General features: G+C 43.6%; 1 pseudogene; it reads right to left on the bottom strand.

Moving 5' to 3' along the window:
• Nucleotides 1–555: 555 nt before the first annotated feature.
• Nucleotides 556–8,102, bottom strand: LOC146370071 (zinc finger protein 277-like; annotated as a pseudogene).
• Between the last annotated feature and the right edge of the window lie 9,009 nt (nt 8,103–17,111).

Below are 17,111 nucleotides of genomic sequence, written 5' to 3'. Positions count from 1 at the left end.
GTACTCAGGGCCTTCAAGTTACACACTATGAAAGGCAGCAACAAGTTTAATGTTCAGAAACCTAAAGTCTGTATCAGCAGCAGAATGGAGCTAAAAATAAATGTCTGTTTCAGTTCTACGAAGCTTTGAGTGTTTTGGATCAGCAGCTGCTGTGTTTGTTGCATCATATTGCTGTAATTGTTTATATGCTTTATATATTCTGAGCTAAGTTGATCTATAGTGTTACATCATATTCCATAAGGATGTTATGTGTTTGTAGACTTTCTGCCCAGTTTGACCCATTTAGCAGAAGTCAGCCTGTTTAAGGCTCTGATATCTATTCTGTGTGACTTAAAGCAGTTATGACATGGTCTGATTTTCTCCCCCAATAAAGGAATATTTCATATATCAGTCGACTCTTCATTCTATCAGACACAGTTATCACAGCTCGTACATTTGCTTTTTACACATATGTGTAAGCATTGAGCCAAATTTAGTAATGCCAACAAATTAAACAAACAATATTTGTTACATAATACATCTATAGATACACTGTCAAAGATACTTGTCTTTGAGTGAAGATTTAGTCAAGTCAAGTTTATTTATAAAGCACATTTAAAAACAACCGAGGCTGACCAAAGTGCTGTACAATAAAATACAAATATAAAATACAATAAAACACAAATACATAAAACACCTCACTGATAAAACAATAGATTAAAACAATAAGTTAAACCTTGCTAAAGGCCAATGAGAAGAGGTGAGTTTTAAGAGCAGTTTTAAAGGTTCCTAGGCTTGTGGAGAATCTGATGTGAGGAGGTAAACTGTTCCACAGTCTGGGTGCAGCCACAGCAAAAGCCCTCTCTCCCCTAGTCTTTAGTCTGTACCTGGGAACATCTAAAAGCATCAGGTCTGCTGACCTCAAAGATCTCCTGGGGCGGTAAATGCTAAGAAGCTCCGCCAGGTAAGGAGGTGCAGTACCGTTAAGAACCTTAAAAACCAGCAGTAAAATTTTAAAATCAATCCTAAAAGCAACTGGGAGCCAGTGGAGAGAGCAGAGGACCGGAGTGATGTGGTCTCTCTTTTTGGAGCCGGTCAGCATGCGAGCAGCAGCGTTCTGCACCAGTTGGAGGCGATGCAGACAGGAACGATCTAAACCAGCATAAAGGGAGTTACAGTAGTCCAGCCGTGAAGTAATAAAAGCATGGACCACCCTTTCTAGATCGTTCCTGGACAGGTAGGACTTGACTTTAGCTAAAATACGTAGATGATAAAAAGATCCCTTGACTACGGAGCTGATTTGTTTATCAAATTTAAAAGCACTGTCAAAAGTAACACCGAGGCTCTTAATGGAGGAAGTACATTCGGAAGTTAGGGGTCCCATAAAATCAAGGGAAAGGTTGGGGTCTTTAGGAAGCCCAAACACAAGGACTTCATTTAAGGTGATAGGAAATATAAATAACTGCAACTTGAATCTCTGACCCAGAGTTCAAGCTCACTGCTGTAATATATCCTGTAATATATATATATCATAATAATCTGACAATACTATAATATTGGCCATATTATATTTACATTACCACAGTGAGATGACTTTAGTCTCATGAACAACATCAGCTAATTGTTATTTACTAACTAATCTTAAATGAGTGTTCAGCACAGAAATGAAGCCCAACAATCATGTTTTACAGTCCTGTGGTCTCAGCCTCAGATACTCAACTAATCAAAGTGATGTCATGACAAAAATGAATGACCAACAAAACATTTTTCTCCTTCATTTCTGTCAAACAAAGCCGTATGACACGTTTCTCGCGGTTAGTATCATGGTTGCTAGGCAACCTGAACAGCACGACGAAGGCTAGACCGTCCCATTTCACAAGCCTCTCACTTCCGCACTTCTCGTACTTATAGTACGCACCGTACGTAGTACGCGTGCGGTCGCTGGATTGGGACACAGCCTGGGCCTGCCAGAGTCAGAAATGAGGATAAAACAGGAAGTTTGACAGCAGTGAGTTCCTGCAGCGACCTCTCGTTTCTCTCCTCAGTGCTGCACGTTCGTGAACGTGAGCCCGGACGCGAAGGACGCGGTGGAAACTCTGAGCGCGCTGCAGTTCGGCTCCACCATACGGCAGGTGTCGCTCGGCAACGCGACGCAGAAAAACAACAGAAACGCCAAGTAGGACAGATGTTTCAGGCACGAGAAGTCCCTGGACTTTTTGAGGGGACAACAACAACAACAATAATAACAATGTGCAGTAAAACATACACTCATTCGTTTCATTTATCAAGTTCCTGTGTTGTGTTGTTTGTGTTGGGAGTGAGCTGGAGGGCGGGGTGGGCTGCTTTTAAGCAGGTAAAGCACTTTGTGCTACATCTTTGTATGAAAAGTGCTTTATAAATAAAGATTGATTGATTGTGCGTAGTGCCGACGCGGGACAGTTTCCAATTGTGTAGTACTGTTGTTCCTAGTGTGACTCTGCAATGACTATAAAGAGTTCTCTCGTCTTCTCTTGACGATGAGCTGCTCGTCCACCACAGCACTGAATCCAGCTCAGTTACAAGTTACAAAAGAAAATCATTTTTACTCGAGTAATAAAATTCATATTCAAGAAAACGCATGTTTCAGCTTCATTGCACGAGGCAGAGCAATTACGTTTCAGCGGACATCACGGCGTCCGCGTGTCCAGCTGTGGAGAGGACTCTTCTTTTAAACTTTCTTATCTTTACTGAGTAGAGACGTACAGGAAATAGTTGAGAGGGAAAGACCACGGGCCGGACTCAAACCCGTGCCGCTGCGTTCCAGCCATGTGGGATGTGGTCACCGTGAGCTGAGCTCAGCCGACGTCAGAGACGACTTTGAGTCAAACGTATGACACGTGTCCGTCTGTGGTCCTAGCTGCTGCCTCCTCGCTCCTTCAGCAGCTGCTTGAGGACGCTGGACTGTTTCAGCGCTCTCAGGTTAGAGATGTCCTCCGCGATGACCGGGATCTCCTCGCCGCGATGCTCCTCGTCACCGTCGCCTTCCTCGCTGTCAGAGAGCGTGCACAGGAGAGCGCCGTTCTCGTACGTGGGGAAGTAATACCTGCGGAGCGAGACGAAGTTTAGTGCTCAGGCTCAAATTAGTCCCAACTTAAAAAAGGACGCCATTTTCATCAGCTGATAAAAATACTCCAAATGTAGTGTAAACATCTGTGGCGTTGACCACGTTCATCAGCAGCTGTACGCCAGCTTTAAAGCCCGCGCTCTCATTGGTTAATTCTGCGGATCACAGGCGCTTCGTTAAACCTACTGCGGCTGGTCCCAGGCGGACATCTCTGGCAGTTTCATCACGTGACCTTCAGCCGCGATGTGACGCAGGGCGTCCGCCCGGCAGTCGAACATCCGCCTGCAGCCGTAGCAGCGGCTCTGATGGATCTGCCGCCGGATGAAGTTCACCAGTTTGACCTGCTGGTAGAACTTGAGGTCTGAGGGAGGACAGAACATTAGAAACACTCAGAAGGAAGAAATAGAAGAAAACTGCGCTCGAATTACCACAGAGACTTCACTCACTGAGCTCGGTCTTAAGGAGGTGGAAGCCGTGAGCCTCCCGCAAAACAATCACGAAACAGAAAGATGTCAGGGTCACGCAACGCCGCGACGCTCGTTACAGACTTCATAAATAACAAAACCAGAAAGCAGAGAGAAACTTTTCTGCCTCTCAGGTAAACTCGTCACTCGTGAGCAGAGTCACGTTTGGGAAACTGGTTCTAACTTTAAACCAGAACGTTTAATCAACGACAAAAATCTGACTGCAGTCGACGTCGAATCCTAGATTTTATTTATTGTTCACCAGTGTTAAGTCTAATTGTTGAATGTTGTCATCGTGTTTCTTAAATTTGTAAGGTCTGAGTTCAATCTATAGGATCAAGACGTTCCTTTGTCTCTGACCTCTCCAGCCACTCTGTGCTGGGGGAGCTTTTATTGCAGATGCATCCTGACAGATCTGTTTCTTCTGTTGTAAGCTTCCTGCTTTTATGATCCTTTTGGTCAGCAGGAGGTCTCTCACACACACACACTGCCTTGTCTTAGAACCATTGGGGGGTTTTACGGTGGGAGGTGCTTGTGTTGTATTGTGTATTGTAACTGTGATGTCAATAAATAGCTACGGGGACAGCTGCTCTTTGAAGGATTTCGGGCCCGAGACAGGTTAGGAGCGTGACCTCCAAGAGCTGGTTCTTGACCAAAGACTTCCCTCGTTAGCGAGTGAAAAAGCGGTTGAAGATGTTCTGTTATGTCTTGTTTTCTTCATGATGAATAAGTCTCTAAACTAGCGGGGCCTGTGGAAACACAGACCCAACAACGAGGAAACATTTTTATTTGCTTGTTAAAGTTTTGACAATCATGTATTTATTTGGAAACTTTTCAAAATAAAAGGCGCTTCATTTTAAAAGCTCTTCAGCTTCGGTCCATCTGTGTGTGAGGGCACTTTTTGAGTAAAATCCATGTTTTGTGCTTACGATGGATTCATGTGTTTGCAGAGACCTCAGGAAGCAGATCGTTTCCTGTTAGTGTGCACTGTCTCCGTTCTCCCAGAATCCTTTGCAGAATCGTTTCAGGGATGAAACGCAGAAAACGATATTTTCCTTCTCTGAAACTTCTACGTTCCCGTACCTTCATATGCGCGTAGATCTGCTCCAACGTCTCCGATTGGTGATCACAGAACAGACACACCGCAGAGACCGGATGAGCCTGCCAGTCCGACCAATCACTGCGGACGATGCGGAGATGAAACGAGCAGACTGAAAGCATTCACGCAGGATCAGAGGAGGAGTAGGAAGCGGACTTGATTTAAACTTTTGTATCCAGGCTGACACAGTAAATAAGAATATTCTCAGGAGGGACAACCCGAGGTTCAGTATCTGGGATCGAGCCGGGGATCAAACCTCCAACCTTTCGCTGTACCTCCTGATCCACAGCTACCCCGAGCTCACAGCACCTGGTTCAGCACCTGGTTAGCGCTGGAGATCAAGCGTGCTCAGACTGGTGATGTCGTGTTGGTTTAAAATAAACGTTACAGCCACTAACTGCACCATCTGGTGGTAAAAACTGGTATTACACGCAAGTGCAGCCCGGCCCGGTTTTTGCCTTTAACACGACACAGAGCAGTCTGTATGACATGAATCAGGACACTTTAGTTAATGCCGTCCTCACAGAGCTACATGAGGATACTTACTCATCCTCATCATCCGCCAGCTCACGGTCATCTTCGCTTTGCACCTCCTCCCACGTTTTTCCCAGTTCCTGACAGGACAGGAGGGACGCTTTAAAATCAGAACAATACATTCAGGTAGTGCGTTTGCTTCTACAGAACTGCTTCGTTTATCCTGACGTGGAAGCGTGTGGCGAGTGTGTCGCTGGGCTTTACCAGGTAGTTGATGACGTAGAAGCGGTCGTACTCGTGGTTTTTGGCGCTGATGCGGCGGTGAGCTTTTTTCCTCATGTGATCCTTCAGCGTGGTTTTATCTCGAAACGTTTTCTCGCAGTACAGACACTGCAGACTGAAGCGAGGGCAGCAAAATGAAAAGGCGCGCGAAGCAAAACAAAACTTAACGCTGTGAATAAAAAGCAACGATTAGCGTACCTGTCCAGTTTGTCCTGCAGCGTGTCGAGGAACTCGCTGCAGTAGACGATGTTGTCCGGCAGTCCGATGCTGAAGGAATGCTCTCTGGCCATGTGGTTCAGCAGAGACGACCTGGAAACAGCACGTGGAGCCATTTTTAATAAACAAAAGAAAACATCAGCTGACATCATCACTGTTAGCACTGCGCTGCAGTCCTTTGGGCTTCGTCCAGAAGTTCCCATTTGGACAAGACTTCAAGATCCACGCAGCGTGCCCATAGTGGCAGACAGAGGGAAGCAGCCTCTCTCGCCATGGGCCGCTGCATGTCCAAATGTGAGGAGACCCGGAGCGGACACGGGTTATGTCTCTCGGCGTCCTCCCACAAGGAGCTGGAGGTGGTGCCTGTGCAGAGGGAGGCCGAGCATCTGCGAACCAACACAGTGACTGAAAATGGATGGATGGAAGCTTAACTGGAGGTAAAGACACAGATCCACACAAGAACTGTGGTAAACACCAGTGAGAAGCCAGTCACACCTTCATGCCATTCATGAACCAGCGCACACCTGCACAGGTCTGAGACCTGACCCTTAGCAGAAGAGGAAGAAGGATGAGGAGCTGCACTGGTCTCAGATCAGCTTCTTGGTTCAGGTTCAGACATGTCACTGAATGATGTTTATGGAATTATGCCTCAAAGCAGCTTTTTGGGGGTTGGATCATAAGAGGATGACTACAGGAAGCAAAGAAGCTTTAAGTCACATGATTTCAGGAAGCTCTACCTTCTGTCTGCTTTAATCTAACACACGTGAGGTTTCCAGGACTGATGGGAATCCTGCGGCGCTTTACCTGTTTCCCGTGAACTCTTCGCTGCAGAACATGCAGAGACGATGGAAGCTGCTGTCGTCTCGCTCCTTCGGCTGCTGCTCCAGGACCTCCTCCTGTGGGAGCACAGAAGAAGAGCTCAGAGGAATTCTTCAGAAAACTACCTCAGAGTGCTCAGATATTTAAAGTGCAGAGGTTACAACGACACAAAGCGTGTAAAATCATCACTCAAATCTGCAATTTTTCTGATTTTTCCTGATTTTCAGACTTTGCCTCAAAATAAAGTTTAAAAGAAACGAAACTTCCAGCAGCACAAGATTCACTCAGGATGCTCCGAGTGTCACGTCTCCTCACCAGTCGTTTCTGCTGCAGCTTCTCTCGGAGGACTCTGTCTTCTGGAAGGACGTCACACAGCAGGAAGTAGTCCTCCTGCTCCTCTGTCAGGTCAGCGAGGAAGAAGAGTTTTTAATGAGTCATTAATCAGAGCTGGAGGAAGTGTACGTGGTTCACTTTGAAAGGTCAGGTCCTCTGTGGGTTTGAGTGAACTCACCGACTGGGCCCGTGGAGTTGGTTTTGATGACGCTGCAGAAATCTGTGACCGGCTGCTCGAGGAATCTGCCCTTCCAGTACAGCAAGTACCTGATGGAGGAAACTCGTCAGTAAAAACCGCAGCCGACTCACAGCCAGGTTTACCGGCGCACAGAAACACTTCGTCACGGTTCATAAAAGCAGCACACTAACAGGCGTGGACATGCTGGACTTGTTGTATATATGTATACTTGTAAGGTAAGGGTTTCCCCCCATCACCCCAAATAATTACAGTAAGTCTTTGGTGAAATGATCGAGTTCCAAATGCTAAAAACATCCAAACGTGTTCCCGAGAGTTAAACGAGTGAGCCGGAGCATGTGTGGCTCGCACTTTGGGACGTCTGCGATGAGTTTGACGTCGGCGATGACAAGCTTGTGCTCCATCAGCAGGTGTCTGAGGAGGACGTCTTTCTGCGGCGGTGGGACGGACTCAGAGCAGAACAGGCAGACCAGCGGCTCGGAGCCGGGACATTGAACACCGGGAGGGCTGGAGGTGTCAGCCGGCTGCTCAGGGAAACACACAGCGGCTCCAGAATGCTGTCCTTACCTGAGAAAGCAGAAGAGAGACTACACCTTATATACCACACACACACTCTACTCCAGACCAGGTGAGTCAAAACCAAGCGGAAGCGAGAATGTACAGCCTGGCATGAAGAAGCATTTCCCTCTGATCTACAAAAATCTGTCTGTATACAATTATTTTCATCACCCGTGGGGACAAAACTATGATCTAAAAGTTAAAAAAATTAATTAATTAATTAAGTAAATAACTCATTAATCGAGCTCAGACTTTACACGCTGTTAAATCCTGAATAAACTTCACAGCTGTCAGACTGAGTGTACTGACTGAATATAGAGATTGCTGTATAATCAGAGTTAGCAGCCCAGCTATTTCCTAGCCTGCTAGCTTAGCCGGGCGGTTTCCCGCCTGCTTTTCTGATTTTTTTTTTAGCCTTTTTTCTGCTGATTGTGAATTCCCACAGACTCGGAGAGTCACCGACACCCAAAGCTTTGCACGCAGACCACCAGATATCAGCATTAAAGCCGCGGACACGTTTAAAAAGTCACACTTACCGTCTTTACTCGGCTCGCTGGCGGCCATGTCTGGTGTCACGTGGTGCAAATAACACAAATCGAACCAATCGGAGGCCGGAAAATGCCAACGAAGCGCCTTCGCGGACCCCCGGTAAAACACGAATTAGAAAAGGTGCATTCAAGTGGTTCAAGGAAATATGAAAACTTAAGTTTCGAAAGCTGAAGGTTAATTAATGTGAATGAAGTTGACTAACATGTAACATTGGACGTTGTTGCATATATATAGCAAAGAATATAAATCACATGAACACTCAGATCCTCAAGATATACCTGAGAGTGTTCTCTGAACATGAAAGTTCAGACCAGCTATAGTCCTCTAGTGTAGCTGGTGTGAAAGAACCGCATTGTTTTAAATGCTTCCGCCCGGGGTTTACCACACGCACGTGCCCAAGTTGCGCCTGGGTTGCCCCAAAAGAACGAGGTGCTACCAGACCCAGGGCAACCTCTCACTGGCCTCTGACACTGCCTCCTCGACCCACTTCACTACCCCTTCCCTGCAGACATACATTAATCAAAATCACATTGGACAAATGAGTGAACCAAACAAAATCAAACTGAGGTGTTTTTATTTCTATTCTTGGCAATGATTATTTCCCAGCTGACAACCAAGAGGCCATCACAAATTGTTAAAATGACAATAAAGGTTTTGATCAGCAGGGGGGGTTGTGGGCACATATAGCTGTGAGAAATAAACTTCTTTGTTAACCAAATGGACAAAATGCTTCAAAACTACATTTGGCCATCACTAGCTTTGGGGAGGTATTTTTGAGAGACAGAATGTCAGCGGGCAGGCTGGAATCTGAAAAAGAGAGGGTGGGCAGGCAGGTGAGTACCAGAAGAGAGTGGTTTACTGGAAAGTAGCAGAAGGCTGTAGTTATGGAGGATATACTGCCCAGTTTTACCAGCAAGGCAGTAGTTAGACTACGAGGAAAACACAGGACTTACTACTTAGCAGGAACAAGATACAGTTAAACAACAATTTACCACATAGTAACAGGACAAGCTGGCAGAGACCCACAGTCAGAGTTGATCCTAAATACAGAGCCTTTAGATGAGCAAATGACTTACAGGTGTGCAAAGCAAGCCCGGGCTCAGCAGCTCTACACTCGACGAGATCTGACCCACAAATCTGCCTGTGGAAGAAATACAGCGAAGACAGCCAAGCAGACTGCAGTAAGCTGCAGGAGGGTGTCAGCATACATTAAAGAATCAAAGACGTACAGCAGGAAACAATATTGTTTAACCTGGTCCAATTTGTCTTGTTAAACAGTCGAAGATACACACCGTCTCTGCTTGCCGTTCTGTAAAAGTCACTGCACGTCACTGGATTACAATGAAAACTATTCTTAACACATCAGGAAACAGTGATCCATAGATGATGTTAGATTACTGGGAAAAATAGAGAGAAAAACCAGGTTGGCAAACTGTCCTCGGTGGACTGACAGTGTGTTGATTATTTGATTGTTTTGAACATTTCAGTTCCTGTGTGTTGCCACAGGGGGGCAGTTCTGGTGTTAGAGAGAAAACCATCAGCATCCAGAACAGACATGATGGCACAGAGTGTAGCTGTGAGTTCACCGCAGTGCTGCGTTATGCAAAGTTAGAATAACAAACGGCTCAGTCGTGTTGATCAGAACTTTCCAAAGTAAGTTGAAGAACTATTAAAGCAAATAAGAGGAGAAAGGTGTAACATTCTTTCCCTCAGGTCCCCCAAATCAATCATCAGCTGAAGTAGCATTATTGAGTACAGACAGAAAAATCACACTTTCACTCCATCCACCTGGACAAGCAGAACTGGGCAGAGAGCCGCTTTAACATTACTTGACTTTGCTCTCTGCCCATTTGTGAACTCGTGTTATTTACCAACTTTATAAGTTGAGTTAAAAAGTTGTATTATAATTCACGACATAGCAGATTGCAGAGAAGCTCATTGTATGTCTTAAATGCTCAGTAGAAGTGCCCCCTGAACACCAGCCACATTTAATGCAGCCACAGGTATGTATCAGCTGGCAGCTTATTTGGTTACTGGGCCCTTTCCACTTCAATTCAATTCAATTCAATTCAATTCAATTCAATTCAATTCAATTCAATTCAATTCAATTCAATTCAATTTTATTTATATAGCGCCAAATCACAACAAAAGTCGCCTCAAGGCGCTTCATAGATACAGAGAAAAACCCAACAATCATATGACCCCCTATGAGCAAGCACTTTGGCGACAGTGGGAAGGAAAAACTCCCTTTTAACAGGAAGAAACCTCCGGCAGAACCAGGCTCAGGGAGGGGCGGCCATCTGCTGCGACCGGTTGGGGTGAGAGAAGGAAGACAGGATAAAAGACATGCTGTGGAAGAGAGACAGAGATTAATAACAGATATGATTCAATGCAGAGAGGTCTATTAATACATAGTGAGTGAGAAAGGTGACTGGAAAGGAAAAACTCAATGCATCATGGGAATCCCCCGGCAGCCTACGTCTATTGCAGCATAACTAAGGGAGGATTCAGGGTCACCTGGTCCAGCCCTAACTATATGCTTTAGCAAAAAGGAAAGTTTGAAGCCTAATCTTAAAAGTAGAGATAGTTTCTGTCTCCTGAATCCAAACTGGAAGCTGGTTCCACAGAAGAGGGGCCTGAAAGCTGAAGGCTCTGCCTCCCATTCTACTGTTAAATACTCTAGGAACAACAAGTAGGCCTGCAGAGCGAGAGCGAAGTGCTCTAATAGGGTGATATGGTACTACAAGGTCATTAAGATAAGATGGGGCCTGATTATTTAAGACCTTGTATGTGAGGAGCAGGATTTTGAATTCAATTCTGGATTTAACAGGAAGCCAATGAAGGGAAGCCAAAACAGGAGAAATATGCTCTCTCCTTCTAGTCCCTGTCAGGACTCTTGCTGCAGCATTTTGGATTAACTGAAGGCTTTTCAGTGAGTTTTTAGGACTTCCTGATAATAATGAATTACAGTCGTCCAGCCTGGAAGTAATAAATGCATGAACTAGTTTTTCACCATCACTCTGAGACAGGATATTTCTAATTTTAGAGATGTTGCGCAAATGGAAGAAAGCAGTCTTACATATTTGTTTAATATGTGCGTTGAAGGACATGTCCTGGTCAAAAATGACTCCAAGGTTCCTCACAGCGTTACTGGAGGCCAAGGTAATGCCATCCAGAGTATGAATCTGGTTAGATACCATATTTCTAAGATTTTCAGGGCCGAGTACAATAACCTCAGTTTGATCTGAATTAAGAAGCAGAAAGTTAGCGGCCATCCAGGTCTTTATGTCTTTAAGACATTCCTGCAGTTTAACTAATTGGTGTGTGTTATCTGGCTTCATGGACAGATAGAGCTGGGTGTCATCTGCATAGCAGTGAAAATGTATGCTATGTCTTCTAATGATGCTGCCTAAGGGAAGCATGTATAATGTAAACAGAATTGGTCCTAGCACTGAACCCTGTGGAACTCCATAATTAACCTCAGTGTGTGAAGAGGACTCTCCATTTACATGCACAAACTGGAGTCTATTAGATAGATATGATACAAACCACTGCAGTGCAGTACCTGTAATACCTACAGCATGTTCTAATCGCTCTAATAGGATATTATGGTCGACAGTATCGAACGCTGCACTGAGGTCTAGCAGGACAAGCACAGAGATGAGTCCACTGTCAGAGGCCATAAGAAGATCATTTGTAACCTTCACTAAAGCTGTTTCTGTGCTGTGATGAGCTCTGAAACCTGACTGAAACTCTTCAATAAGCCATTCCTCTGCAGATGATCTGTTAGCTGTTTGACAACTACTCTTTCAAGGATGTTTGATATGAAAGGAAGGTTGGAGATTGGCCTATAATTAGCTAAGACTGCTGGGTCTAGAGATGCTTTTTGAGTAAAGGTTTAACTACAGCCAGCTTGAAGGCCTGTGGTACATAGCCGACCATTAGAGATAGGTTGATCATATTTAAGATCGAAGAATTAATTAATGGCAGGACTTCTTTGAGCAGTTTTGTAGGAATGGGGTCTAAAAGACACGTTGATGGTTTGGAGGAAGTAATTATTGAAGTTAACTCAGAAAGATCAATTGGAGAAAAAGAGTCTAACTTAACATCAATGGTACTAAGAGTAGCTGTAGATAATATTACATCTGTGGGATGATTACTGGTAATTTTTTCTCTAATGATAAAAATTTTATTTGTGAAGAAGTTCATGAAGTCATTACTAGTTAACGTTAAAGGGATGGTTGGCTCAACAGAGCTCTGACTGTTTGTCAGCCTGGCTACAGTGCTGAAGAGAAACCTGGGGTTGTTCTTATTTTCTTCAATCAGTGATGAATAGTAAGATGTTCTGGCTTTGCGGAGGGCTTTCTTATAAAGCAGCAAACTATTTCTCCAGGCTAAATGATGATCCTCTAAATTTGTGACACGCCATTTCCTCTCCAGCTTACGAGTCATCTGCTTTAGGGTACGTGTTTGAGAATTATACCACGGAGTCAGGTACTTCTGATTAGAGACCTTAGTTTTCACTGGAGCTACAGTATCCAGAGTCGTACGTAGTGAGGAGGTGAAATTATTAACAAGATAATCGACCTCTGTTGGGGTAGCGTTCAGATAGCTGCTCTGCTCTGTGTTGGTACAGGGCATTGAAGATGATAACAGTGGGTGGATTATATTCTTAAACTTAGTTACAGCGCTTTCAGAAAGACATCTACTTTGATAAAATCTACTCTCCACCGCTGTGTAATCAATTATTGTAAATGTTATCAGGAAATGATGAGACAGGAGAGGGTTTTCAGGAAACACTGTTAAATGTTCAGTTTCTATGCCATATGTTAAAACAAGATCTAGAGTGTGATTAAAGTGGTGGGTGGGTTCTTTTACATTTTGAGAGAAGCCAATTGAGTCTAATAACAGACTAAATGCCATGTTGAGGCTGTCATTTTTAGCATCTACATGGATGTTAAAATCACCCACAATAATTATTTTATTTGAGCTCAGAACTAAATTAGATATAAAGTCTGAGAAATCAGACAGAAACTCTGTGTAAGGCCCAGGTGGACGATAGATGATAACAAGTAAGACTGGTTTCTGAGTTTCACAGCTGGGGTGGACAATGTTAAGCATCAGGCTTTCAAATGAATTAAAAGTCTGTCTTGGTCTTTCATTAATTAATAGGCTGGTGTGAAAAATTGCTGCCACACCGCCCCCTCGGCCTGTGCTTCGAGGTTTCTGGTAGTTAGAATGACTCGGGGGTGTTGATTCATTTAAACTAACATAATCATCCTGCTGCAACCAGGTTTCTGTAAGGCAGAGTAAATCAATTTGTTGATCAATTATTAAGTCATGTACTAACAGAGACTTGGAGGAGAGAGACCTAATATTTAATAATCCACATTTCACTGTTTTACTCTTTGGTTCAGATGTGGATACTGTATTGTTCTTTCTTTGTAATTGTTTATGTTTAAGTTGTTTGTTGCTGGTTTTTAGTTTGTTTTTTGTCTTTTTGGAAGCTGACACAGTCTCTATGGAGATGGGTTTTTGGGGGGGTAGCAGGAGGAGAGAAGCTGCAGAGAGGCGTGTAAGACTGCAACTCTGCTTCCTGGTCCCAACTCTGGATAGTCATATTTTGGGGGGTTTAATAAATGAATGAATGAATGACGTCTATCTTCACATCACATCACTTCTTTTGGTCATTTATGTTTCCCTTTTCTTTTGGTTTCAGTAATCACTCTTTACAGTGTTTTTGTCTTTGTGCTCTATTTTTCTATATTTGATTTATTTCCCACAAATGTCTGCTAACAACAACCTGAGATCTTTTATGAGGAATCATCAGAGTTTCAGAGCGAGCATCCACCTGTAACCATGGTTACTCATTATCACCTGCATGCACAGTCTCAGAGGAGAAACAGACTGTGCTGCTGTTTAAGCCTGAGCATGACGTATGATTCAATGGTTCAACGTGATCGATTTGTGGGGATTTTTCTTTCCCTCGATGATCTGAATACATTTGTTAACTTGAGTAATGAATTTATTTTTCCATTACGCCTACACAAGAAAATGAATGCATGAATGTCTGACTTGGTGCATCCGAAATATGAGCCCTAACTTTTAACAGTAAATGTTTGAGCAGCACTTACAGACTCCAGCTCACTGACAGCAGCTCCTTTTCTGCCTACCTCACCTCATGGGAGTGTTTCAGAAGTGACGTGGCCCACATAAACTGTGACAGCCTGACTACACTTGCCCTTTATTAAGTTTCATTCATTTTGAACTGATCCCTGAAGGCCTTGTGCTAACCACGCACTGGATTTCAGCTAAACTGTTTTCAATCTAATTTACCATTTCGTCTTCCTCCTAATGTTGCAGCACATATTATTTTCCACAGAGGCTTGTCATTATTAACAACAGTAATAACACCTCTATGTGAGTGCACTATCATGACATCAAGAACACTGGACAAGCTGTACTGTCTTCAGTAGACAAGTTGGGAAATTGCAACGTTGGAAGACGATGTCAGAAAATATGAATCCTCCTGCTACTGTTATTGTTATTTTTAGGGGTGTTTTGATGAAATTTAAGGATGCTTTAAAAAGCCCCCAAAAATGGACTAAACCCAACCAAGTGGGAGAACAAATGCAATAGTGATGGTGGAACCACCATCAAAGCATACAACTATTGATCTGCTGCTCCCCCTCCTTCCAACCAGCTCTGGAGCCTCCTTCCTCCTGAAAGAGAAGCAATCTCTTTGCATGAAATTTCCCCTTGTGGGACTAATAAAGGTATATCAAAATCAATCAAAACCTACCAAATTTGTCAAATTTGATTTACTCACCGCAGGAATCATACAACCATCTTTTTGTTTCTCTTTGTTGAAATAAAGGCCAAAACACAACCTCAATGGGGATTTTTTTCTCAAGTATTTTTATTAATGTTCAGGCATAAAAAAAACATTTTTGAACTTCATTTTTTTTTAAATCCACTTTAACCATCCACTTAGGTGGACAAATGATGTGTATGGAGTGACACATCAGTGTCCAATGTAGTGGTTTATGTGCAAGTATACCATCAACACTGGCACAAATACAAGAAAACAGCCTTTGAGTTGCTGTGCACTATAGTGACCATTATGTGTCAAAGGGTTAAGTGATGCCTTTTGGGCTAACCAATGCATCAACAGTCTGCCAAGTTTCAGTAAATGATATACTGAAGCGCTTTTTGAATTCAACTATGTATCTAGATGGCATTTTAGTTTTCTCCAGAGACCTCCAACAATGCATCGAAGACAGAAGTAAGGAAAGTGTTACAGCATTTATTGGAAAATATGCTTCATGTGAAGGCAGAAAATGATGAATTCCATGTTACGTGTCTGTCCGGGGCTATATTCTAGACCGCAGACGGACCAAGAGTGACCTGGTGGCTGATAAATCTCCAGTCTGCAGATGAGTTTCCTCTCCATAACCGCCTTGGCTAACATGTGTGATGTAGAGGAGATGGTGTTTGAAAAGTAATAACATAGTAATACATTAGCAAGGAAAGTGCAAATGATGACAAAAAGGGGACAGCAGCTCTGACAATGTCCGGACTAATAAAGAAGCAAGTTGATCAAGTGCAGGCTCAGGAGCGCTTTCAAATCATTATCTGTGAGAATGTCTGAATCTAATACGTTTCACAGGCTGCTTTGTCAACACTCCACCTGCATTTTTCAGGTGTTCCCTGGCTGGGCAGCTGCTCAATGGACTACCTGGTCTACCAGTTCTAGAACTAATAGATGTAAATGAGTGCTGACCCTCCAGGTATGCATTCAGCACTCTAGACAGTGCAGTACAGTTTCATGTAAATATCTGCCCTGTCAACTTTTAATGGTACTTGGGTAATAGTGAATTAGTTTAAATCTGGAGAAGACACTTGAGAAATGACTACTAAATCCAAGGAAGTCAGCAGCCATGTAAATTACTCACAGCTGACTCAGGATTCTTTTGAGGGCAATTTTGGTGCCACCCAGCACGTTAACGTCATGGTCCAGGGAAGTGTTGTGCTTCTGGTGCTTTTGGCCTGTGTTGGGCAAAGTCGGCCACCAGCGCTGGCCCAGCCTCACCTGCAAGCCATCGGCAGCAATCCTGCTTTTAAGGCCACTCCATCCACTCTTCACCAGAGACATGACTGAGGAGACAGACTGGCCAAAACACATGGACACAAGACTGACTTTACAGGGAGATGCTGAGGGAAAGACACAGAGACAAGACAGAGACAAGACAGAGACATGAAAGGGACCAAAAAACAACCAAGACCACCTAAACTAGATGTACTGATAAACTCACCACAAGACACTAAACTAGGAAACACAAGTAGAAAGTAAACAATACTGAATAAACAAGAGTCAAAAATCCATAAACACATAAACACTGCATCAACGACCCAAGTACTTCAAGCCAAAGGTCATAAAAGGGGGCTAAGCAAATCACTTCAAGACCCCAGCTGTGACCCCAGCTGTGACGCTTGGTACAGTCAAAAGTCCACCAGGAACTGATCTTGATGAAATAACAATTAAGCTGCATTTTTTTCTGCTTGTTTTAAATAATTTTCGTTAATTGCATTTACTTCCGCTTTTTAAGTTCTTATTTTCATGGCTATGTAATTACCAAACAAGTGCTCATGTGAGATCATTTGGTTGTTCACTTGACTGGTTTGTTCTTATATCTTTATACTCTAGCTAGCCCATGGTCAAGAAATGGCCCGCCTGCTATTGCTTGTAATCTCCTTCCATCACCAACAGGGGATCACAATCTCAAAAAATTCCACATATTGATGCAGTTGAGAGACGTGTAGTCTTTTCTAAGGTAATTACAAGGTAGGGCACACTAGCGCCACCAAGGGAGGAGGGTGGGCGGCTTTAAGTGTAAAGCAAGGGTTGTCAAAAAGTGGACTGAATGTCATGGACATTCCCCATCTTTCAGTACCCAGTGAGAAAATATTGTATAATCTCTTCTATAATGTGGTTGCACATCATTCTTGCATCTAATGCTTAGTTTTCTTATCTCAGCT

Source organism: Perissodus microlepis, chromosome 17, assembly GCF_051167445.1.
Source record: "Perissodus microlepis isolate ML-2025 ecotype Zambia chromosome 17, ASM5116744v1, whole genome shotgun sequence".
Lineage (NCBI taxonomy): Eukaryota > Metazoa > Chordata > Actinopteri > Cichliformes > Cichlidae > Perissodus > Perissodus microlepis.
This window is presented reverse-complemented; position numbering and strand designations above follow the sequence as displayed.